This window comes from Megalobrama amblycephala, linkage group LG17 (assembly GCF_018812025.1).
Source record: "Megalobrama amblycephala isolate DHTTF-2021 linkage group LG17, ASM1881202v1, whole genome shotgun sequence".
NCBI classification, from domain to species: Eukaryota; Metazoa; Chordata; class Actinopteri; order Cypriniformes; family Xenocyprididae; genus Megalobrama; species Megalobrama amblycephala.
Genome location: NC_063060.1, coordinates 43562186 through 43587915, shown reverse-complemented (window position 1 = coordinate 43587915; position 25730 = coordinate 43562186). Strand labels below are relative to the sequence as shown.

Below are 25730 nucleotides of genomic sequence, written 5' to 3'. Positions count from 1 at the left end.
TGATCTGCCCTCGTCGCGGCATGCCAGTTCTGCCTGTAGCTCCAGGTTTAGGCCTTTGCGGAAGAGTAGTTTCAGCGTGTCCTCCACCCAGTTGGTCTGCGCGGCCAGCGTGCGGAACTGTAGAGCAAACTCCGCAGCCGTGGACCTTCCTTGTGTTAACGTGAGCAGTTGGTCACCAGCACTCTTGCCGCCCTCCGGGTGTTCGAACACCTCCTTGAAGCTTTGTAGAAACGCCGCGAAAGTGGGAAACACCGAGCTGTCCTCTCTCCATACTGCTGTGGCCCAGTCTAGCGCTTTGCCCGTGAGCAAGGAACACACAAAGGAAATGCGACTAATCTCTGTGGAGTACAAGGATGGTTGTTGGTTAACAAACAGGGAACATTGTAACAGGAAGCCCTTACATTTGATAGGATTGCCGTCGAATTTCTCAGGCAGAGCGAGACGTGGGTTGACTGGAGACGGCGAGATTGCCGGACTGGTAGCGGCGGGGGGGGGTGGCATGGCGGCCTCAGGAGAGGCGAAGCGGAGACTTTGCAAAGTTCTCACTAGTTCCTCGGTGAGAGAGGTGAGTCGATTCAGTTGATGCTGATGCACCACGAGCTGACTGGCTTGTGCTGAAAGCTCGGTGGAGATTTGCATGAGGGCTGCTGGATCGTTTGAGGGCGAAGTCTTCTGTAATGATGTGTCAACAGCGTGAGGATCCATTTGCAGCGTCTTTATTAAGACAAGGTAGCACAATGCAAACAGGGACAAGACAGTAACGTAATCAGGGACAGGCTTGGGTCGAGACAGGCGGCAATGAAACAAGGTCTTACAACAGGTAGGGATCGTGGCAGGCGGCAAGCAAACAGAGTCCAGGAAACAGGCAGAGATCAGGGTCGGCAGCAAAGGTTCTCAGAGGTAAGGCAGTCCAATCGATAACAGGTTAACAGTCCACAAGAAAACGCTTAGAAATGATCACCAAAGCAAATCAAGACTTCGCGGTGCATGGATGTGTGTGTGAGTGTTTTATGGAGTGAGTGTGATGTGATGCAGGTGTGTGCGCAATCAGTCCCAGGAATGAGGGCCCATGGGAATTGTAGTCCAAATGAGAGCAAGTCAATATTCCGGTGACGGCTCCCTCCGGCGGCCGGGATGAAGAGCCGCGGGAGCCGTATTCATGACAAAAGCAACATTAATCATTCAATATCACATGTTTCTAACACACATGCTGCTTTATTTCATTGTAAAGTCTGAGTCTCTTCCATCTGTATGAAACAAATTTATACATTAATCACACATTTATTGCTCCTTGTAGACACAGTAGTGAGACTCTTCTGTGGATCACCTGATGATTTCTGCTCCTCTCATGATGATTTCAAACTATAATATTAAGCATCCATCAGAGACCTTTGGTGATTGAACTTGTTCAGAGACTTTTGGAGATTGATAAATTACTCTGTAAGGTGAAAAAGAAGAGAAAACTATCAGTGTTCAGTGGAACAACGTGCAAATTAGTTACTATATTTCAATTACTGTTTTTGAGTAAAAAATACGTTTTGACTTTACATGATCTTACAGAGATATTTGTGTTTTAACCCTCAGGGGTCTGAGGATTTTTGGGGCCCTGGAGAAGTTTTGACATGCCCTGACATTTGTGCTTTTTTCAGTTGTTCATAAACATATTAATGGAAAAAGTGTCATTACACTGTATTCAGCACAAACTAGGCTACAGTAATATGTGAGTAACATATATGTACATGTTTGTGTTTTTGAAGGAATAACGTTTATGCGTGGTTATTGAAAAAACAAAAAACTTAAGTCACTGAAATAAGGCCAAAAAAAGTATATTAAATCTGTGTTCATAAGACTTCTAGGTATTGGAGGTTGTAGACTAGAGTTTTTGCTTCAGAATGAAGTAAAAATTATCCTTCCTACTCCTTCATATAAAACAATAGAGAGATTTAAATTTTCTAAGACACTTTTGGTCAAGAAACACAGTATGCGAGGAGGCGGGAATCCTCATGTATAATGGGTGATTCTCACCTGAGAAGACAAAAGGATTGAATAATAATGACCTGAAATGACTTGCATATTAATGAGGCCTTTCAGTCAGGTAGGCTGTGAAAAAACCCTCTGTGATCATGCTGATAACAGGATTAAAGTCCACTCAGGACAAAAAAAAAACATGATTTTTGTGATCTCATGCATGCACGTATTATTGCACATGATATGAAGAAAATTTTGAATAGGCCTATGTTAAATTACAGTACCAGTCAAAAGATTGAACACATTATAATGCCATTATAATGTTTTTAAAAGAAGTCTCAAGTCTCTAACCAAATAATGGTTTTCTATTTTAATATACTTTAAAATATAATGTATTTCTGTGATGCAAAGCGTCTGAACATTCCTACCTCTAGGGCATTTCATATAGGCTACTATATTTGTTATATTATAGAGCCTAAATGTTGATATGCAGTTGACAAACTATACATCATTAAAAAGATCTAAGACTCAAGCTTCACATTTTGACTCTTAAAATCTTATATTGACCATAATTTCTTAATATGCTTAAAAACATACACATTTGGAGAAATATTGATGGATTCTCATATGTTTATATCAATTTTCTATACAGAGGAGTAATATTTATTATTCTATATTTATTGTCATTATTATGAGCGCTGGATGCTGTGTTTTTAATTCATTTGCAGCCGGAGGGCACTTTGCCCCTTTTGTCCACAAATGCCTCAGTAAAAGAAGAGAAATATCATGTGACAATCAAGGAACTAACAGAGGCAAGAGATCGCTAAATATGGCTATTCAAAACACTTTTGAAGACAATAAATACACGATTGAGATGATGTATGCATGTATTGACTGAATTTGTGTCTGAATAGCGCTGGCTCCGTGGGCGTGGCCGCATTAGCGGATAATGAGCTGAATCACAGACTTCTGACATGGCTCTCTTTTCATACAGATTACATAAACACAGAAGGTTTGTTTTCGATTTGACTTGTATATTTTAAAACCTGACATCTTAACGTTTTTTTAGACATAAGTGTAATTTTTTTGTCATTAGTATTCACTAAGTTACAGTTCATTTTCTGAGAACTATCAGATTGGAGTTCGTTCAGAGGGAGACGAGAGATCACGCATCATGTTAGTTTTCTTTATTTTACAAAGAGCACAACATTTTGTTTTTACTCTGAGTGTACACAAATGAAAGAAGATATTCCACAGATTAAAATGGTGTATAACTCTTAATTGTATGTGCAACATTGACGGAGTATTTTGAGTCTCTTTCACACTGATAAGAAAAAACCACGGTGGTATCGCCGGCGATACCTTCAGACCTCAGAGTGTTAAATATAATACATTAAAACAAAAATCACGTTGAGATGTTTGTGTGTTAGTGTTGGTGTGACTCCTATTGAGTGACTGTAAAGAAGAAACTAATGAGTGTACGGCGTATGGAATAAACCACAGGAGCAAATACAAATGATATTCTGAATTAAAACAATCCTTTAGTTAAAGCCGTTTGTCCTCTAGTTTAAACATGTTTGTAGGGCTCTTAGTAAATAACTGAAGGTAAAGTGAGTGTAAAGTAGTGTGACGTGTTGCTTGTCAAAGTAAAAACACACTAGAGACAGAGACATTTCTCATGTGAGGCTGGACGGCTGTGAGCTGAAGCTGAACGCACTGATTTTAGCAGGAGTGCAGCGTTTTCCTACAATCTGAACAAGTCTATTTTCAAACTGAAATGATTCACTACTGACACAGTTAATAAAGCAGGTGTTGTTGAATAAAGCTGTGACAGTGTGCTTTTGTTCTCTTTCCTCCTTTGTGCTGAACATTTTAATAACTTCACATTTTTTCTCACACAAAAAATTTGTTGCAATAAAGATTAATGATAATTTCCTTTAAGGAATATTTGAAAGGTTTGTTCACATATCAGAGGTAAATGAAGATATCTTTAATATCACAGTGATGTTTCCTCACCTCAGGATACACTTTGAGTCTCGTAACACGTCTCTGAGCCGCCGCTTTGAGTCTCTGATCTTATTCTTACTCAGATCAAGCTCTTTTAAAAACTGCAGTGCTTTTGAGTTAGTCAAAGACTGAGTAAAAGAAGAAACATCTGTAATGCCACAGCGCCGTAGACTAGAAAGACACAAACAGAAGAAGAGTGATTATCTTACAAACAAATCATTAAGGTGAAGAATTTTGCACAAATATAATGTGAACTCAGATTCATTGTGAGATATTGAGTATAAAGTGTTTTAGTTTAAACTGTTAAAGTGATTTTAAGCATTTTGATTATTGTAAGTGAAGAATGTTACTGACCTCAATCTCTCCAGTTTACAGTGTGAATCCTTCAGTACATCACATAGGTGCTTCACTCCTGAGTTTCCTAGTTCATTCCAGCTCAGGTTCAGATCTCTCAGGTGTGACAGGTTTGATTTCAGAGCTGAAGTCAGGATGACACACTGTTTCTCTGTAATACTGCAGTAACTCAGACTGAAGAAAGAGAAAATGACTCAAATCCATGTTCAGTTCATGTGTGAACTTGGGGTAGTTGCTAAGGTGTTGCTATGCTGTTGCTAAGGTACTCTGAGTGGTTCATAAGGTGTTGCTATGTGGTTGCTAGGGTATTCTGAGTGGGTGCAAAGGTGTTGCTATGTGGTTGCTAAGGTATTCTGAGTGGTTGCTAGGGTGTTCCTATGCGGTTGTTAGGGTATTCTGGGGGCTTGCTATAGTGTTCTGCGTAGTTGCTATGCATTTGCCATGGTGTTCTGTGTGGTTGCTATGCAGTTTCTAGGGTATTCTGGGTGGTTGCTATGAGATAGATAGTAGGGCTGCACGATTAATCGCATGCGTTTGTCACGCGCATTTCGTCAGTAAAGCCGGTTCCCTGATTGCCGCTAAATCGCCATCACCTGCTTTCAAATGGAGCGGCATTTAATAGACAGAGCTGTAGATCACTGACAAGCCACGCAATATCGTTATTTATCGAAGGCGATTCATCTGCGATAATGAACGCGGTATTGCGTGGCTTGTCAGTGATCTACGGCTCTGTCTATTAAATGCCGCTCCATTTGAAAGCAGGTGATGACGATTTAGCGGTAATCAGGGAACCGGCTTTACTGACGAAATGCGCGTGGCAATCGCATGCGATTAATCGTGCAGCCCTAATAGATAGATAGATAGATAGATAGATAGATAGATAAATAGATTTAGTTTGATAGATAGATTTAGTTTGATAGATAGATAGATAGATAGATAGATACTGTAGATAGATACTGTAGATAGATAGATAGATAGATAGAGATTAAATGAGTTTGAATGAGTTTCAGTGGATTAGAAATAGTACACAGAATGTCAGTTTAATTGAGTCTAATGGGCTTCAGTGTGTTTAAATCTGAATTTCGACAATTGGAGTTTGAACAGTTTTAACTCATCTGAACATTCATCAATGAGAGTCAATGGGCACGTACACACAGTAAGTTTCAGGAGTGATGACCGCATTTAAATGTGGGAGTGAATCTTCTAAATTATCATTACATGCGTGTACGGAACACGACTCACTCTCGAAAATGCGATGATTGACAGCTTGGAAACCATAGCGACGAGCTGGCGTCTCTCGTGTTTGTTATCCGTTATTGTGACCAAAGTAATATTACAGTGACAAAACACTCGTTATTTTCAGCAATTTAACTAAACACACTAACACAGTCGACGGAGGCGTCGTGTTTTGTTTGCTACAGCCTGTTTCACACAGAGCGCGCTCTTTCTGTGTTGCCATGGTCACTCATTATAAGCGTATTTGGGCTTGTTGTTTAAGCTCGTCTCATAAAGCGAACAAGTTTATTGAGTTATTAAAGTGAGCAGACATGAATCATGATATTTTGGTCTTATTTTCAGTATAAAGCATTTGGATTTATTTAGGTTTATTATGGCCTTATTTTTGTTCGCTGTTTTTTCTAGCAAGATCTGGCAACACGAATGAGTAAAGGCTCGTGTTTTCCCTATGATTCACCGCACATACAGAAGAGACACATCTCAGATGCATGTTAACGTCATTAAACCAGTTGAGTTCGGTTCCGTACACTGCATAGGATTTCTGTAAATGCGGTTGTCACTCCCGTATTTTACTGAACTGTGTGTGTACAGAACGCGATTAAGCACTAAAAGGTGAACTGACAACCGAATTTAGCTGCAGTGTGAACGTGGCCAATGAGATTTTTCAGAGTAGATAGATAGATAGATAGATAGATAGATAGATAGATCTTCTTTCTTCAGCTCATACTCATTGATCCCATTTACTGTAATTATTTAGACCAAGGATGGCTTGAGGGTGAGTAAAGCTTGGGCTGATTTTCATTTGAAAGCGAACTAATCCTTTAACTAAAACCATTTCTGAATCTTTCTTCAGATGGAGATGCAGCGTATAACAGACACAAGTCTGTTATGGTTTGCTACTACATACCAAAAGGGGGGCGCTAGTATACTCAAGTATGGGGTATAAATCAAGGTACGTATTAGAAGAAGACATATTTGTTTGAGCAGAGGGAAGCATGGCTTACCTGCTGCATCGTCTCAAGTCAAGATGTCCTGATTGAGAAACTTTTGGTTTCCTGCTCAATCAAAGTAAGATATTATTTTGTTTTATCTGTGCAGGGTATTTCCAGCAATGTGTTTTCTGATGTTATTTTATGTGTTTTCATAGCTATTTGCGTTTGTGCTTGCGATCATGCCATTTTTCTAATGTTTGTTCATTGTGTTTATAGAAGGACTCCTTGAACATTGTATGTGAATTATGGTGTAATTCATTGGAAGCAGAGATCAAGTGGTTTTCTGTTCTATCCTGAACTTTGTTGGCATCGCTTGTGGGATTTTGCACACAAGGATTAAGATCAACTTCTTTCTATGTGATTTTTTTTTTTTTAATGGATTTTGGGGGGATTATTTTTCTTCTTGGATTTTTCTACATGCACGGATTTTTGCTTTACCTCAAACTACAAGGAACAATTTCATCAACGGACAATCTTTAACAAATTGTCTTGCAGTCATCATACTCCCAATATAACTCCTTATCTGAATTTTTCATTTATATTTGATTCAAAGATTTGGTATTTAGTTATTTTTGTTTGTTTATTTGTTCAGTTGTTGGTTTTTGGTGCTATACTTTCATATGGTACATAAACTATTCATGACGCTTAATTGCTTGGTTTCAAACTGTCTAATTTATGTTTATTGTTAGTTATTGAGTCCTCCCAAAATTCAGATTTATAACAGCCTCTTACCCAGAGTAGTAGGAGTTTTGTCATAAGCGCAACAAATGATGTGACTTGTGCCCTGTTGACTTAAAATAACATACACGTAAATACAGTATAATGATACTAACTCTAGTTTCTCCAGCTTGAATTGTGGGTTCATCAGTAGATCACTGAGGCTTTTCACTCCAGAGTCTCCTAGTTTATTCCTGCTCAGGTTCAGCTCTCTCAGGTGTGACGGGTTTGATTTCAGAGTTGAAGTCAGGATGACACACTGTTCCTCTGTCATACTGCATCTACTCAGGCTGAAGACAGAAAGAGAAAATGACTCAAATCCATGTTCAGTTCATGTGTGAGTTAAATGAATCATGAATAAATGTCATACAGTCACTAATAAACCAGCAAAAACATGGAAACTTAATGATATAAACGAACAAACCAAGACAGGAGCATTTGTGGATACTAGTTACAATCCAAGTCTGGATCCATCCTCACTCCCAACAATAAGTGAATTTATGACTCTAGATTAATATAAAGTTGTGTTTTATCTCTCCTACATGTTAGATTTGTGATTAAAGACAGTGTTATTGTATTCTCCATCGTCGTGAGCTTCATTACAACCAGCCATTCATGACAATTTGTTACACTGTTTTTTAGTCTGTTCTCACTTCTGTCTTGTTTCAAAGCAAAGATTTCTCAGATTCCAGCATATGAATCTATTTTACAGCCACAAAGTTTAATGCTCTTTTAATTGATACACATACAAACCTGTTAACTAATACCATTTCTGAATCTTTCTTCAGATGGAGATGGAGCGCTACAAATGATGTGACTTGTGCCCTGTTGACTTAAAATAAACTAAACTATATAAATATAGTATAATGATACAAACCGGGTGAAAATTGATGATGATAATGACAGTTTCTCCAGCTTGAATTGTGGGTGCATCAGTAGATCACTGAGGTTTTTCACTCCAGAGTCTCCTAGTTCATTCCCCCACAGGTTCAGCTCTCTCAGGTGTGACGGGTTTGATTTCAGAGCTGAAGTCAGGATGACACACTGTTCCTCTGTAATACTGCATCTATACAGACAGAAAGAGAAAAGACAATGACTCAGATCTCTGATGATCAACTAACATGTTTAGCTTCATCCAGCAGACTTTTGCTGACAAATAAACAGGGATATCCAGGTGCAGGTAACATGGAGAAAGACACACATTGCTCAATTAAATATATTACCGACATTGTAACAATATAAAGGTTAAAATCATCAATCTATTTGTTAGTTTACACATTCATTTCATATCATCTTTAAGGTTGTTTCGTGTCAATGTCACCCTTGGTTTGATCACTGGGACAAATGTGTTTATGTCGGTTGTTTTCAGACACATTGTCGACTCACTAACACTTTACAATAATCTTTCATTAGTAAACATGAACTACATTAGTTAACATGAAACAGTGATGAACAATACTAGTACAGCATTTAATAACCTTAATGTAAGTTTCAACATTTACTAATATAGTTTTAAACACAAAAGATTTCTGTTAACATTAGTTACTCCACTGTGAACAAACATGAACAATGAATAACTGTATAAACTAACATTAACAGATTAAGGAATAAAGTATTTCCTGAAGCAGAAGACAATCAAACACGTTTTGGAAAAGGTTCATCTGCTTTAGTGCTGCACTGTGAGGCAGTGTCACGTCTGTTCTGGATTTAGTTTAGTTTATTTTCATGTCTTTTATTTTGTATAATTCTCACAGTGTTGCTCCTCATGTGATCTTGTCAGGTGCTCCCCCTGTTCATGTGTCATGTTCTGATTGGTTCCTTGTTTCATGTGTCATGTTTTCATTGGTTCATCATGTTCAGGTGTTTCTTGTTTGTTCATTAGAGTCTGTGTGTATATATAGCCCTCATGTTATCATTGTCTTTAGTCTGTCTTTGTTCTCTGTAACTGCTGTTGGTGAGGTTTATGTTCATGTTCCTTAGTGAAGTCTTTCTTTGTTATTTTAATTTTGTGCATGTTTATTTGAATAAAGTATTGGTGGCGAGATGAAGCCTCATGAAGCATTGAAGCTTTTCAGCCAGGTGGTTCACAAAAGGGTTCATTTCTCGAGGCTTCATTTGCTCACAATACCACCTGGTGGTCAAAGAGTGTGAAGCAAGCAGATACATTACAGATGACCTGATGTGATCATGTGATGCACTTTATTTTGCGCCAGTTAAGGCTTAGAAATAACAGTGAAGAACAAATCAATTTCCACAAAGACTAATATATTTATTTGAATGTAATGTGTATTTTCTGGTGATATATAATAATTGTATAACATAACTGTGTAATAAACATATTGGCTTCAAATGAATGGGACTATTAAATGTGTGTAAATAAATATTTGGTCATAATAGGCAGGAGGGGCGATATTATTATTCTAAAACCACACATTCTGAGGGGATCCCATGGGTCGCTTATATATCTGTCAAAATGTCGCGCCAAGATTGGAACCACATCCTGAACCAGTCAGGAGGAAGCAAGGCTTCGAACGTCATCAATGACGTCATTGATCTAAAGCGATACAAGCCTCGATACGCACTTTACTGAAAGCTTCCAGGATTTCTCGACACGCTCCGAAGCCTCGGCACAGAACGTAACATCACTAGAAAATAGTATTGGTGGTTATATTTAATTTACACAGAATTAACCTGTGAAAGTTAGGAAAGACATCTCTGTGTTTATAGTGCAGCTGTTTTTTCAATCTTTCACTTATATGAAGAGTTTTCTGAGCTCTGGAAGAAAATCATTGTTCTCTCTCTACAGTAACTGAAATAATTAAATTATTAATTCAATATTTAAAGCTTGATGTCACATTTAAATGTTTTTAATTTCCTGTTTAATTTTATCACTTTATATTGTTGTAGCTGAGAAAAAATACGCTCTGACTGAAATATGCGAGGAAATATTATTATCAGATTCAGTAACATTACAATTAAAAGTAGTGTAATATTTTAAATAAATGAACAATACTCACGTCAGTGTGTTGAGTCGACAGTGTTTATCCTGCAGTAGAGCAGCGATCTGATTCACTTGTGTGTCTCCTAGTTCATGTCTACTCAGATTCAGCTCTCTCTGGAGTAACGGGTTTTTACCCACAACTCTCTTCACATACTGACAGGCTTCATCTGCAGCACCACTCAAAAACCTGCAGAAGAGTCAATTCAGTTCTCAAATAAATGTCTGTTGCATTACAAACATGATTGATAAGATAAACTGAATTATTGTTCTAAAGACAAGCTCTAGTTAGTTATTTAGATGTCACACTTTTCTTTGAACATTTAAATACACAAATAAATATATAAATACTTGAAAACAAAGTATAATAGTGTTATTTAAAAGAAACTTGAGCGACACTCAGTCCTAAAGCAAACTCATAAGAACAGAAACGTCCCACAGAGCAGAAGAGCAAAAGCTCACTAGATCATGATTTTCAGTTTGAATACAGAGAGTGAAATTAAGGCCTCGAGATCTTTCTGGCTTTTAAGCAGGAGTGAGAAACATCAGCAGAGAAAACTGGCTTGTGAAACTGCATGTTTGTGAACATCTGGAGACTCATATACCTGCTGTAGAGATACAGTGAATCTGGACTTGATGGAAAACATTTGTGTTCAGAAAACAATTTTGAAAAGTTAGAATTTTTAATGAGAAGTGTGCACAAAAACAAAATTGTGAATGTTAATTATCAAGGTATACCATACTCCAGAATAGCACATATACTGACCCATAATGTCTGTTTGACCTGTAGCTTGAATCACAACTAAACTGTTGACGGTTATCAACAATCATGTCAGAACCCACAGCATCTGATCTGATCTTGATCATTTTGTTGCAACAAACTGTCCAGCTTATTGTATAACTAAGATAATATATTTGTTATGACTATTTAGCCTGAATATTGCGCATATAACTCATTTTGTTAATTATTTCATCCCATCTCACCTCAGTGTCTTCAGCTGACAGTTTGGATCCTGTAGTAAATCACTGAGCTCCTTCACTCCTGATTGTCCAGGATCATTTCCTGTGAGATCCAGCTCTATCAGGTGTGAAGGGTTTGATCTCAGAGCTGAAGCCAGAGCTTTATAACCTTCTTCTGTCACACTGCAGTTAAGAGTCTAGAACAGGAAAGAAAACATTCAGATGATTAATCAGTTAAACCTGAACAACAGAAATCCTTAAAGTGAATTTTATTTAGTTCTTTGTACAAATGTACTGAAAGTTAGTTGCAAAAACTGACAACTGAACATGGAGGCAAACAAAAGGCATCCTGAATCCTTTAAAGTTTAAAATGTTAGATATCAATTTCAATTATCTGAAGTTGTACAGCAGTGAAAGTCTTGGATCCGAATGATTCACAACAAGCAAATTGAAAAAGGTTGTCAATTGAGAAGATTAGAGTTTGGGAATGGCCTATTTAAAGTCCAGACTTCAACTCCATTATAATGCTGTGGGAGGTCTTGAAACAAAGCTCATGCTGGAAAGGCTACAAATTTCACTGAGCTGAACCAGCTTTGCAAGGAGAAGTGGGACAAATTAGGACAAAATTCCTCCACAGTGGTGTAAAACACTCATAAACTACAGGAAGTGTTGTTGAGACTAGCTGCAAAGCTGAAAGCAGAATCAAAGATACACAAAATACATTCATCATGTCACATAAAAGCTTTATATAAGTGATATCTACCAGATCTTCAGCTTCATTTCTGTGGCAGATTTACCAGCTCTAACAGAATCAACTGAACTCAGACTCAACACTAGGTATGTAAATAATGATTAAATGACTAAATAATAAATTGCATTAAACAAAACAGCACAATTTAAGTGCTTGTAAGAACTAAAAATAACACTGGGTTTCCAATTAAGCACAGTTTGTAATCTATAGTAAATGAAAACATCCTTCTTGATTCTCTAAACAAGTATAATGGTACGCTAAGAAGCGTTTAACATTACTATGTTCTCAATAGTTAATCGGGTAACATGTCTGTAGCCAACATTAAGAATGAACAAACATTTCTAGTTATTGCTAGTTATATCCAGCAACTGATCTAAAAAATAAAACATAATCCGGCCGGCTAAATTATTATTATTATTATTATTATTATTATTCTCTAGTTGTCTCATACCATATTCCATATCCAAAAGAATGACATGATTCTATAAAAAAAAAGTGCACAGGCAGATTTGATGAGAGCTGGTTCTGGGCTTTTGTAGATTATTTGTTGTTTGGCTGCAAAGTGCGAATAAAATATGTTTTTTTCCAAACCGAAAAGGAAAGTGGATGAGGAACACAGACAGTTTCAAGAAAGATAGACATTGCAGTATTTTTTTTTTCCATGGAGTTTAATGGACCTGTCTGATATGCAAAGAAAAAGTCACAGTTCTAAAGGGCCATTCACACATAGCATCACATAAGCAGCCACGCCACTTTCTCCTCCTTTCCAAAGCGCTTTCGCTTGTTGCTATGCAACCATGAACTGCACTCTCCATGAAGACGAGGAAGTTTCAGCAAAAGAAAATTTTTTGATTTGTAGTCCTTGCATTAGCTCTACTACTAGATATATTTATGGGGATAAGAAATAAAAACCTGCCCTGTACAGCTATGATCAGCTGTTTGGCTGAGCTTTCGATGTTGTTACGGAAAGGCCGGAGCTTATAAGTTGGTCCTTGTCACATGACCTGCGGTGCGCTTGTGGCATTCTGAAAAGTTGAGATGTTTACATCTCGCCGCGGCATATAGGGTGGCAGGAAAAATGAGAGTCCGCGTCGCTTCTATTATGAGCGTGTGCCTAAATTACAGTAAGAGTCCGCGTCGCTTCTATTATGAGCGTGTGCCTAAATTACAGTAAAAGCACTCTCGCATGTCGATTCATTATTACTTTTAATGGAAAAAACAACAACAATAAATAGTACAATTACAAACTGGCTTATATTAAACATCAAACATTTATCAACAGAAAAAATAGGACTGATGTATCAAATAAAAAAAGATTTTTTGATTTCAAAATGAATGCTTAGCTTCTGGTTATTATTTTTTTTAATGAAAACACAACAATAACAAAACAAAAACAAACTTACTTATATTAAACAAAGAAATGCAACTTTTATTAACAAAAGTTGTCTTTGGCCACTGGCCTTGTCCTTTCTGTCATCACACTTTACTCTCGTCATGTGACTCCTGTGGCTCAACTTACCTCAGTATCTGCCAATTTACACTTTAAATTCTTCAGACCAGCGCAGAACAGCTTCACTCCTGAATCCTGTAGATTATTATTGTTCATGTTCAGCTCTTTTAAATTGGTATCTGATCCAAGAACTGCAGCCAGAGCTGAACAGCTTTTGTCTGTTAAGTTACAATCATTTAACCTACAAGGGAAATAATTAAAGGGTTAGTTCACCTGAAAATTATGTCATTAATTACTCACCCTCATGTCGCTCCGCACCCGTAAGCCCTTTGTTCCTCTTCAGAACACAAATTAAGATATTTTTGATAAAATTCCGATGGCTCCAGTGAAGCCTCCATTGATAACAAGTTAATTTACACTTTCAATGCCCAGAAAGGTACTAATGACATATTTAATACAGATGTGACTACAGTGGTTCAACCTTAATATTATGAAGTGACGAGAATACTTTTTGTGCACCTAAAAAACAAAATAATGACTTTATTAAACAATTTCCTCTCTACTTTATCAGTCTCCGAAGCGCATTCATGTGAGCACTACAATGCATGCATGTAGTGATGACACTGCCCAGGTGAAAAAAAGTACATTTCTATAATATACTTAAAGTGCTCTATTTTCATGCACTAAATTTGTACTTAATATACTAAAAAAATCTTCTTTAGTACTTCTTAAGATAATCTTAAGAACATCTAAGTGTACTCAACTGTGCTATTTTGAGACAGTATGAAATATGAACTAAAATGTGCCTTTATATATATATACTTTATATACTATATACTATATGTAACGAGGTTAGTAGATGTGGGAAGAAGGAGGCGGGAACCGGCGAACGTTGAACCAAACTTTAATATAAAATAAACAAAGAACAAAACGAAAGTAATGCCGGCAGACCCTCGCGGACGTCTGCCAGCCACACAAACATAATAAAACATAACATAAAGTCCAGGCCTGGTCCTCTCTCGTCCTCCACGGTCGTCGCTCCTCCTTTTATGCTCCCGGAGCTCCTCCGTGAGAGACTCAAGGCCGGTGAGCCTCCCAGTGATGCTTGTTATCACTTGCGTCACCGGCCTCGCGCCGTTCCCTCACGGCTCTCGCCCGCCCTGGTCGCCACAATATACTATCTCTGTATTCAAAAAATTTGTGCATTTGAACCCATAGTGTACTACAAGTGGTAACTAAATATATTTTTAAAATACAGAGATAGTATATTAAAAGCACATTTTAGTTCATATCAGTGTTAAGTTTTGACAGCAAATTTTGATTTAGTTTTAGTCATAGTCTTTTGAGTAAAATGCCATTTAATTTTAGTCACATTTTAGTCATCGGAAATTGTTTTAGTTTTAGTCTAGTTTTAGTCGACTAAATATCAAAAGATTTTAGTCAACTAAATCAACAGTAGATTTAGGTGACTAAATTAGTTAAATTTTAATGCATTAAGTAAGCATTTCTCTATCAATACACAGATCTAATACACTGATATACATTTGTTATTCTCCAAACTGTTTCTGTTCACTTAAGACAACCAACTGTACTTTACTCGCCATAGCAAATTTAATTAAAGGTTTTAGTAATTTTTGGTGTTTGTTTTTTAGTTTTTGCTTTTAAATGTCTATATAGTTTATTTTTTGTTTGTTATTATTTTTATTTTTGTTTAATGCATGAGGTTAAGCTAAAGCTTGGAAACTAGATGAAAGAAAATAAGTTTACATTTTTATATATAGGCTATATTTTTTATTTCAGTTAACGTTTATTTCAAGGAATGGAGATTTTTTATGGTTTTAGATTTAGTTAAATATAATAACCCTTATACTTGTGAAATATATTTAATGCGTCAAATAATGTTCTTAGTCTTTATAAAATAATCTTATGTCAAACCAAAAATAAGATATATAATCTTGTTTTCAGTTTGGATTAAGATTATATTACTTACCCCACTGGCAGATTATTTTGCTTGTTTTAAAGAAAAACTCACTTAATTTTGACTTATTTTCTCTTAAAACAAGAAAATAATTTTTACTTGTCAAGAAAATGCTTCTTGATTTAAGAACTTTAAGATATTTTGACTAGAAATAAGACAAAAACTCTAAGTAAGAACAGCATTTTTTGCAGTGTACACTTCAAATGTGCGCATCTTCCACACAGGCAGCAGTCCTGACTGGATATCTTCCCAAATCGTCCCTCTTTAACATTTTCATCTCGTTTTTATTCGTTGACGAAAATTAGAGTAGATTTTAGTCATAGTTTTAGTCATTCAAAACGGATTTTTATTTAGTCATCTTCTCGTCCTTGAAAAAATGTTGTTGACGAAAATTAAGACAAATTATTCGTCAACGAAATTAACACTGGTTCATATTTCATACTGTTTCAAAATAGCACAGTTGAGTACACTTAGATGTTCTTAAGATGATCTTAAGAAGTACTAAAGAAGAATTTTTTGTATATTAAGTACAAAATTAGTGCGTGAAAATAGAGAACTTTAAGTACATTATAGAAGTGTACTTTTTTTCACCTGGGAGGAGCTGGTGTTCTGACATATGACCCGGAAACGCAGGGCTGTATTTACAAACAGAGGAAGATGCATGCTCGATATAAAACAGTTCATAACTATGTCTGCAGATTTTGACACAGAGGATGAATTGCATTTTTTTGCACAACCTTACTTATTCGAATAAGAATATACAGATAATTAACTGCAAGAGATGGAAGAGGCTGCAACACAACCACAGCCACAAGCTTCTGAAAGACAAAGAGCAATGGAGAGCTGGTGGTGTAGATGTCATCAGTGACAAAGCGATGCCTACTGACCAGAAGAGCATGTGCTGCATTGATTGTGATATTGTCATGCCACAGCTTAAAAGTTTAAATAATTCAGATGATGAGACGACACAGGTATCTTGCATCACCACATGCATGGAGTTTGGGTTCTTGCCACTGCTTCCTTTGGCTTGCTTAGTTGGGGACACTTAATATTTAACAACATCACTGAATTTAATTAACTGCACTGACTATTAAATGAGACAGTTCACACTTTTATAGCAAGTTAAAGGACTTTTGATATAACTCAAAAAATCTTTTTGCTATAAAATCTTTAGGGCCCTATTTTAACAATCTAAGCGCTAGTGTAAAGCGCCCGGTGCAAGTGCGCTTAGGTTATGTCCAATCCACTTTTGCTAGTTTAATGATGGGAAAAATGGTTGGAACGCCCAGAGCATGGTCCAAAAGGGTTGTCTCTATTCTCTTCATGAGTAATTGGTATGTTTTTTGGGTGTAACGTGCAATAAACCAATCAGAGTCTCATCTCACATTCCCTTTAAAAGCCAGTTGCACATGTGCCATGCCAGATTCGCTATTTACAAGGCAGAATTTGCAAGCGGAAAAACTGAACGGTTTTCTAGTGAGGAAACAGATCTACTCGTGCACAAGGTTATAGCGCGAGAGCAGACCATCTATGGGAAAAGCTGAATTCCACCAAAGCATTTTTATCTTTATGCACACAATTAGGGCTGTTCAACGATAAGTCAAGTCAAGTCAAGTCAGGTCACCTTTATTTATATAGCGCTTTTTACAATGCAGATTGTGTCAAAGCAACTTTACAGTGATAACTGGTATATAATATGATAATTGAGAACAAAATAAGAGTCTGTGTTTATGTAATATATGTGTGTTTGTTTTGTGTATTATTATTATGTATATATAAATAAATATACGCTCATGTATATATTTAAGAAAAATATATTAAATTTCAACAAAAAATATTTACATTTATATATAATATAAATATAAAAGATATATATATATATATATATATATATATATATATATATATATCTTAAATATATACATGTATGTGTGTGTATTTATATATACATAATAATTATACACAAAACAATCACATATATTACGTAAACACAGACTCTTATTTTGTACACAATGTGTATGCGCATTGTGCACCCGCCTATAGGCACATAATACTAATGCGTTCTTTAAATAACAAAAATATTGCACCATTGACTTTAGACCAGGTTTCAGTTGGTTAATGGCGCAGTCTATTTCAATTGCCTCAAAATAGTAATGTGCCAACAATGCGCCTGAACACACCTAATTTTCAGATCAGCACGCCCATGGGTGCACAAATGGGCACATATGCATTTGCTATTTAAAAAATGTGGCACAGGTTGTTAAAATGATAACTGCGTCGGGTTGAAACTAGCAAACAACATGTGCATAGTGCCTGACGCCGCATTGCGTCGGGTGTATGATAGGGCCCTTAATGATTTATGTAAAGCTAAGATTACTTAAATCTGAGAACCTAAGAAGTTTTGTTATTTATAACTCAAGATTCACATTTACTGGATTGACCCTCTAGGGTTGACAGATGCACCTTTTATTAATAAAGTTTTCTTGTGCTTTTGCCACCAGCATCGTCCTGTCAATCGTTGCACCTCACTCTCGTCATGTGACTCCTGTGGCGCAACTTACCTCAGTATCTCCAATTTACACTTCAAATTCTTCAGTCCAGTGCAGAGAAGCTTCACTCCTGAATCCTGCAGATTATTATTGTTCATGTTCAGCTCTTTCACATTTGAATCTGATCCAAGAACTGCAGCCAGAACTGAACAGCTTTTGTCTGTTAAGTTACAATCATTTAACCTACAAAGGAAATAAATCACATCACAGAATTAGATGGAACATTTACAATATATTTTTGTATATATAAATATATAATTTTTTTTTTTTAACACAAACAGCATATAAACAGTAAAGAGGCTGAGCTAAACTAACATCACTCTTCAAAAACTGGTATTTCTTGTACATTAGTATCTTTTATTCAGTGACAAGTGTCATATATAGAATGAAGCATGATTGGAAAAAGTTAAGAGTGTTAAGATTTATAGTTTTTTATAGCTGAGCCTGGTTTCTCCCAAGGATTTTTCTTTGTTTCTGCCACCTGATGGAGTTTGGGTTGTTGTAGGGCTGCATGATTATGACAAAAATCATAATTGTCAATTGAAATTGAACTTGTAATTGCGATTATTAATTACAATTATCACAATTTACATTGAATGACATTAAATAGCTTTATACAACTGCATGCCGTATAAAACATTCTTCCTGAAATTTTGTGTTTTTCTATAGCATTAAACATCAAATGTCAACTATACATTGGTTTGGTTTCTTCAAATAATAATAATAAAAAAACGTCAACATATGCATGACATAATAATAAAGATTATGCATCAGGGTGTTCTTGGAACTTAGATATAGGAATTAGCCACCAGTGTTGTTTCCCCAGGAATTAATGTTCCCCTAGGGCCTGAAGTGACATAAACTGCGCTCGTTGTTGGTACTTTTATTTTGACGGCACACAGAACAGTTCAGACAAATTCTGAGCACACAATGCTCGCATTCTCCATCTTCATCAGTTTACTATCTGTTTAACAGTCCTGTCTAATACATTATTTGATAGAAATGTTATACAAAGCAAGTAGACAGTATATGTAAAAAAAGTATCAGCTTTAGCCGTGTGGTTAATGCCCAATGTTGCTAGCTTAGCAGAAATACATAGCCATGATTTGCTTGGTCTGCTCAAAGTCATGCTGGATTTTCTCCTTTGAGTAATGTTAAGGTCCTATCACTGTTTTTGCCTCTCACAATGTAACATGCTTTAAACACACCTCTTAAACACACAGAATAACGTAAGGGAATATTTTTCCTTGTAATCGCTCCTTTGAACGATTACGAAATCGTGGCATCCATAATCATGTTTGTTTTGATCCAAAACAAATATGCAAATATTTATGTTATTTTATATTTTATCTAAAAGGTATGATAAACTGTCACCATTAAAAAAAAAATTTTCAGACTATTATTTCATATGTCATGCTTTACAGGATTGAAAGTGCAATATGTAGGTTTTCGTCCGCTAAAGGTCGACCTATTCAAAACAAAGGCGTAGCTTGATGTCGCCAAGTTTGAGCGAGGAATTTTAGGACATGTGGTCTTCACATCACAGCTGGTGGAAAAGAATAGGGATAGGACTCGGGCAGAAATCATGTTCATGGATGAGATTATTAACATTGCCGTAGTATGAAGCAGAGCAGGACAGAGTGTTGTTGGGAGCTGAACGAGGTCAGCTGGAGCGATTGTTAATGAGAGACGAACGCAACACACGCTTTGCGAGCAGTGGAACTTTTATTATGTCACAGTCGCTGGCGCCGCTTCTGCTTTTCCGGTCATGAGTATGAGGTAATGCAGCTCTGTTTATCATATTACATACATTTGAGCGTGTTGAATAACTTTCTGTGCATTCATTCAGCAGCTGCTGTGAGACACTTGTTGCAAGCCGCAGTAAGATTTTAGAATATCATATTAAATGCTGGATGGGCTTGTTTTGATAAATGGCATGCAATTATTTTGAAAACATATTGTATGATGGAGAAAATGCTGTATTACTGTTACTAAAAATAAAGCTGCATCTGATTATGGTATGTTAGCCACTTGACAAAATAGTGTTTTTCTCGGAGACATGGTAAAGCATGGTACTCGCAAAAAAATCAAGAAAATTAGATTTAAACAATAAGACTAAACGTGTTGAGCTATATAACAATGATTAGTTTTCTGTCTATAAATATATCAAAATAGTTGTTTCCTTGTCTAATAAAACAAGTAATATATTAAAGCGTCTTTGGTGTTTCCATGGTTTCTGCAAAATAAAACCGGAAACAGAGGGTAACGCAGATATGACGCCACTGACAGGCGACTCCTCACTCGTCCCGGAACCCTGGTTAAAATAGCAATTTTCTCATGATTCTCATTACAAGTATTTGGAAACATTTGGGATATTGTAAGTACTCAACTGAATAAAATATAACACTGGCTCAGTGGTTTTGGGATATTTTACTGCAAAAATATTACATATTGCAGCTTTAAGTTCATGTTCATGATGGGGAATCACTATAGAATAATGTAGATAAATGCATTTTTCAGATGAGAGCTAAACATGACGAAACATATTAATTGACTTACAGAGCTCTTCTGGAGGTTTTGATGACCGCCGATAATCTAATGAGACACTCGTCTGATTTCTTGAATTTCTGAAGCTCAAACTCCTCCAGCTCTTCCTCTGATGTCAACAACACAAAGACCAAAGCAGACCACTGGGCAGGTGAAAGGTCACCAGATGAGAGACTTCCTTTGCTAAGGTGGGTCTGAATCTCCTTCACCAGAGTTTGGTCGTTCAGTTCATTCAGACAGTAGAACAGATTGATGGATCTCTCTGCAGACAAATTATCTTCTAATTTCTGCTTGATGTACTGAACTATTTCCTTGTTGCTCTGGTCATTGGCGTCTCGCTGTGTCAACAGACCCCGTAAGAGTCGTCGATTGGACTGGAGTGACAGACCGAGGAGGAAGCGAAGGAAAAGGTCCAGGTGTCCATTGTCACTCTTGAGCGCCTCGTCCACTGCAGTCTTGAGAAAATCAATCATGGTTTCATTTTTGTTTTCCTGTTCTGTAGACTCACAAACAAACACACTTTTCTTGTTGATGTCTAAAAACAGATGTGCATAAAGGGCTGCAATAAACTCTTGAATGTTCAAGTGAACAAAGCAGTACATCCCCTGTTTCCTCCTTAAAGATCTGGGTACACATGCCTGAGTACACTGATGCCTTATAGACGTCAATACCACAGGCTTCCAGGTCTGTGTCATAGAAGATCACGTTGTTTCTTTCCAGCTGATGAAATGCCAGTTTCCCCAGTGAAAGGATGGCATCTTTATCCCAGGAAACATCTGCTGCGTATTCTCCATCATACTTTCGGCGGCTCTGCTGGATCTGAAAGCGGAGAAAGTGTGTGTACATTTGTGTCAGAGTCTTGGGAGTGTCTTCAGTATTTGATTCCTGTAGTGTTTTAGAGATCTCATCAGCCTGATTGCTTTTCACATCATTATTTATTTTCTCCACCAGAATGTTCTGGAGAACAGTGGCTGAAATCCAGCAGAAGACTGGGATGTGGCACATGATAAAGAGACTCTTTGATTTTTTAACATGATCAATGATTGTTTTGGCCTGATTCTGATCTGTGAATCTTTTTTTGAAGTACTCTTCCTTTTGTGCATCACTGAATCCTCGTATCTCTGTCAGCCGGTCGATACAGTCAGGAGGAATCTTACTGGCAGCTGCTGATCTGGTGGTGATCCAGATGAGAGCAGAAGGAAGCAGATTTCCCTTCATGAGGTTCGTTAGGAGAACATCCAGAGAGGCTGGTGACGATACATCACTCCACGTCTCATTACGAATCAAACTTCAGAGGAAGGCGACATTCGTCCAATCCATCAAGGATGAACAGGACTTTGAATTGATTTCCTTCTTGTAAGGTTCAGTCCTTTTGTCTCTGGGAAAAAAAGAGTTATAAGGTCCATCAAACTTAGTTTTTCTTTCTCCTTTAAGTTCATCTCTCTGAATGGAAGAGGAAATATGAAGCTGATATCTTGATTTTCTTTTCCTTCAGCCCAGTCCAGAACAAACTTTTGCACAGAGACTGATTTTCCGATGCCAGCGACTCCTTTTGTCAGAACAGTTCGGCTCTCCTCGTCTTGTTCAGGAGCTTCAAATAAATTTGTGCATTTAACCTGAATCTCTTGAGATTCATGACGCCTGGAAGCAACTTCAATCTGTCTGACCTCATGTTCAGTATTGACCTGTTCACTGAAACCCTGAGTGATATAGAGATCTGTGTAGATGTTATTCAGAAGTATGGAGTCTCCATGCTTCGCAATTCCTTCAAACACACATTGATACTTCTTCTTTAGGCCACATTTTAGCTGATGAATGAAGAACAGCTCATCTAAACACAGGAACAAAAAGTAGATCGCTTTAGTTCTTAATTTATAGTTTTATAGATAGTCTACATTAATAAGTCACAATCTGACAGATGGTCATGAGTCTCTGACCTTCTAGAGCATCAGCAGCTTCATCTTGCTTCATCTCTCTCAGGTAATGTAGTGTGAGATCAAGAGCTGCTTCTTTGATACTGCATCTATTTTCATTAAAGTCCTTCACAAAGGTTTCTGTGTTCTCATTTTGTAATATTTTCTTAAACTTTTCCAGCTCTTTTTTCAGAAATGTGATTATTTTCATCTCAAGATCCTACAAACAAAAGTAAGAAAAAAGAATAACACAATTTAAACCAAATTGTACATCTACATTTGGTCAACACTATTTATTCAATAATTATAACAAAAAAATATCCAAACATGCTAACCAGCTGTTATTTTTCAGAAATAGAAAAAAAAAGTGTGCTTAAAAAGAAAATTAAGTTATTAAGCGCAATTGAATAAAATTTCTTTGTTCAATAACAAATAATATTTGTTTATTATAAATATTAAACATTTATGAAAATGTGTTTTCCTACCTGGAAGATCCACAGGAGATCGTCTTTGAATTTCTTTTTCCTGTGAGTCTGAACGTCTGAGTCTAATGTCTCATATTGAAGCCTGTAAACAAATAAATACAATAAAATAAAATACTGATTTTCTAGGCAAAATATTACAGAAAGTTAGAAAAAAAAACATTAGCCATGAAAAATTGATAACTTGAAAACATAAATAAATATATTTGATCTAAAAATGTTTCATGATTGGTTCCCAGGAATTGAGTTTTATTGTGACTTGTGAAGACTTCAGATTACCAACACCTGTGAAGAGACGGAAAATTTCTATATATTCTAATTATTGTTAACAACATGTATGCATTACTTCTATGAGCTCATTGTTTCTACTTTAAATTAATTTGCCAACAATGACTGTAAAATAAATATAGCCTACATTTTTACATTGTTAACTAACTGCGTGATTATATATGTACATTTCTGAAATTACATAATTTGGACAAATTCGACTCTGATAACAGATCACTCTAAATTGTAATGTTGACATGCACTCCATGTGAAGCTGCTTTGAAACGATATGTATCGTGAAAAGTGCTATGCAAATAAATGAGAATTGAATTGAATTATTGTTTTATTCAGTCAAGTTCAATCACATACACCTCTGTGGAAAAATAATGCAACACTATAACATAAACACACAAAAGACCTTTTATTAGATGATGGTTTTTCCCCACTGAGGTCTGGTGGTACTTCATCTCTTGACCGATCACTCTTCAGAGACACAGAGCTGGACACATGTGATCCTGATCTTACACTAATGACACAAAGAACAGAGAGAAAAACACTTTAGTAAAGGAGGTTCAACTGTGTCTGAAACACATCCGTGTCTTTATCTAATCCTCCACAGAAATGCACACACTCATGCAATTTACAGTTATCGATTTAACTGGCTTACATTAGTTTAATGATTTCTTTAATGTACATGAGTGAGATTAAATATGTTAAAAATAGTTGAACAATTTAAGAGAACAAGTCAAGTTTTTTTAATGAACAGAAATGGAGAGCAGAAATGTCTGTGACAAAGATTTGTTCGCATACTTCGAATAAATTAAGTGTTTAGTTGTTTTCTAATGTCTGTCAATAATATTATGATCTAAAAATCAAAGTCATGTATTTGGACTAATTCAGTGCGTTCGCAACTAGAACTGTGATATTGTCTATAGAGTCCTGTGACAAATGAGGTTTTATAGACAATGTCAGAGTTAATTTAAGAAGTTCAAAATTGAAGAAATATAAAACAATGTTTAAAGTTTTGTTATTCACAGGAAAAAACAAACTCCAGTAGAGTTTAAAATGATGGTGTGAAACAGACGCAGTGTTACCTGTGTTTCTCTGAGAGACTCATCTTAGAGAGAGAGTCCTTTCCTCGCTCCTCTGATCAGCACTGGTTTGAGAAAACAATCAATCGTTCAGCAGGACCTGGAAATGACAAGATTTTACAGAGATGAAGAACATGAAAATAATGAAGAATGATGAGTTAGACACAACAGCAAAAACAATGTTAAAATAAAGTGAGTTACAAAATATTGTCATGTAAAATAACTGAATGGTCTTAATAATTTCAGATTGTTTAATGAGTTTAACTGATTAAACTGATTAATGAATTCACTGGGGAATAGAAATTTACACTGTGCTGGAAAACTGAACCAAATATGTTATATTCTCTATTGCAGTTGAATATCATTTTACAATCATATTTACCCAATTTTTATTAATTGTTGAATTGTTTGTCATTTAATCATTACTTCAAGTTCACAGTGATGGTTGAATTCATAATTATTTTAGAATCAATTGAAAAAAAGTTGAGTAAAAGTAACCTGAATTATTATGGTCATATTGTATAAATAATCATAATTATTATATATGAACTGAAATATTCAATTTAATAATAACAGATTTGTGTTCTTTGACACATTCACGTCAGGCTTCATCTACTGTAAATATCTCGATCAAAAATACTTTCGATTTCGCATCACAAAATCAACAGCCTAAAACGGAAGTGGAAACCTTCAGAATCATATTCGTTTTCAATAACGCTTTCTCAATAAGTTGATTATTGAGGGTTATTGAAAAACACCCCCCCCCCCCCCCACCCCACCCTCACTTACTTTCTTGAAGTCTTGTCCACTAAGAAGAGAGATTATAAGCATTTTATATAAACTTCCTCTTTTACGGCCTTCTCTCGTCTGTCAGCGCGCGTCGTTCTCAAAATCTCTTTCTGATCGATGGATTGTGGATTAAATATTCATAAATGACCGCGAGTGATTGATTTGGTTATCATTGGGAATGTTTTCTGGAACATCGCATCGATCAAATGTGTGTCCCAATTCGCGCACTTATTCTATAACGTTTTTAAGTAGGCCTATTAATAGTGCAAGTAGTGTGTTCACTATAAAAACTCCAAAAAGAAAAAGTACACTTTAAATACCCGGACGATGCACTAAAATAACGGAAAATTTTATCCTCGTTTCCTTTCCTCGCTTCCTTTCCTCGCTCCACCCCTTCAGGATAATAAGGAAAGGACTCAAGGAAAAGACGCGAGGAGGGAGGAACTGAATCAAATGAAATGATATCCTCGCTCGTTTCAGCGGTATGGGGTTTCATTTCTGCCAAAAATAAGTCGACTGCTTTGTGCTTTGTACTATACATTTGTCCTTGTCAACAGTCATTGCCTAGTTGTTCAGCTATATGTTGTGTTAGGCGCCGATCCCGTGGAGGCTCGAGGGCTGGAGCACTAATGGTCGAGCACCATTGTTTCTTTGTTTTCAGTTATTATTTTTTACTTTCAA

The 25730-nt window shown here is 36.4% G+C and overlaps 1 pseudogene; it reads right to left on the bottom strand.

Moving 5' to 3' along the window:
• Positions 1-700: 700 nt before the first annotated feature.
• Positions 701-25449, bottom strand: LOC125250341 (annotated as a pseudogene).
• Positions 25450-25730: the final 281 nt, after the last annotated feature.